The sequence below is a fragment of the Monoraphidium neglectum genome, assembly GCF_000611645.1.
Source record: "Monoraphidium neglectum strain SAG 48.87 unplaced genomic scaffold scaffold05800, whole genome shotgun sequence".
In the NCBI taxonomy this organism is placed as follows: domain Eukaryota; kingdom Viridiplantae; phylum Chlorophyta; class Chlorophyceae; order Sphaeropleales; family Selenastraceae; genus Monoraphidium; species Monoraphidium neglectum.
In genome coordinates, this window is record NW_014007831.1 from 1 (window position 1) to 1260 (window position 1260).

The following is a 1260-nucleotide window of genomic DNA, read 5'->3' on the forward strand; positions in this document are numbered from 1 at the left end:
GCCGCTGAAGGCGCTTCAATACTATGTGCAGTTTTCAACCGTTGACGGTGCGTCCGCGCGCGTGTGTCTGTCCGCGTGCGCACGCGCGCACGCACATGCGCTGGGTTCAACACTTCCACAAGTGTCACTGCGAGCGAGATTGCGTGGCCGAACACCCAGAAAGCAACACACATCATCGCCGTGCCGCAGGGGCACCAAGGCTCGACCGCTTGCCCCGCAACCTCAAAGCTGCCCTACCGCACCCACACATCGCGCCCTCGCGCGCCCGCCCGTTGGATGCGGCGTGTTCCCGGCAGACGACGCGCGTGCGGCACGCACACGTACAATCACCCACATTCACATCATCCCTCATACACATGATCACCCACACTCACACCATCACGCACACATGGTCACACACACGCAACATCTGCAGGCGATGCGGTGGCAAGCCTGCCCCTAATCTTCCTGCCGCCCGAAGAAGCTTCCGCCGCAGCTGCAGCCGCAGCCGCCGCCGTCGCCGCGGCCTCCGCAGGGGATAGTAAGAAGGGGCAGAAGGGGCCGGCCGCGGCGGCGGCCGCGAAGCAGCAGCAGCAGGGCGGCGGCGGCGGGGGCGGCGGCGCCGCGCGGTCCCAGCTGTCCGCGGCGGCCGGTGGCGGCGGCGCGAAGGGCCACTGGCAAGCGGCCGCGGCGGCGGCGGCCGTGCCACGGCCGCCGGTCGGGGCGTGCAGGGCGGCGGTGTGGGTGCCGGCGACGGTGGCGGGGCGCGACTGGCTTCGGGACGGTGGGTGGGGGCGTGGGAGTTGTGGGCACGCCGGGGTGCTATAAATGGCTGGCGCGCCCATGGCTTGCGGCAAGGCAAATCGCAGGGGTCGGGGTTGCCAGAGGTGTTGCGTGCTGTGAACTTTCGCAAGCTCTCCAGCCGTGAGCAGCACATGAGCCGGCGGCCGCGATGCCTGATCCCGTCACATCAAACTTGAATCAAGGGACGCACGCCCCTCCCCCAGGCGTCGATGCGTCACTGTGGCAAGCCTCCCAGCAGCCAGTCCCGCCAGCGGCTGCCGCCGAGGCGGCCCCTTCGACAGCGGACGGCGCCGGCGCCGGAGCGGCTGCCGCGGGCGCGCCGGCGGCGCCGCCGTCCAGTAGCCCCCCTAATTCTGCCCGGGGCCACCGCAAGGCGAGCGCGGCGGCGGCGGCGGCGCCAGCGGCGTCAGCGTCCGCGGCCCGCCGCGCGAGCACCAAAGGCGCCCTGGCCGACGCTGCGGCGGCTGCGGCGGCGGC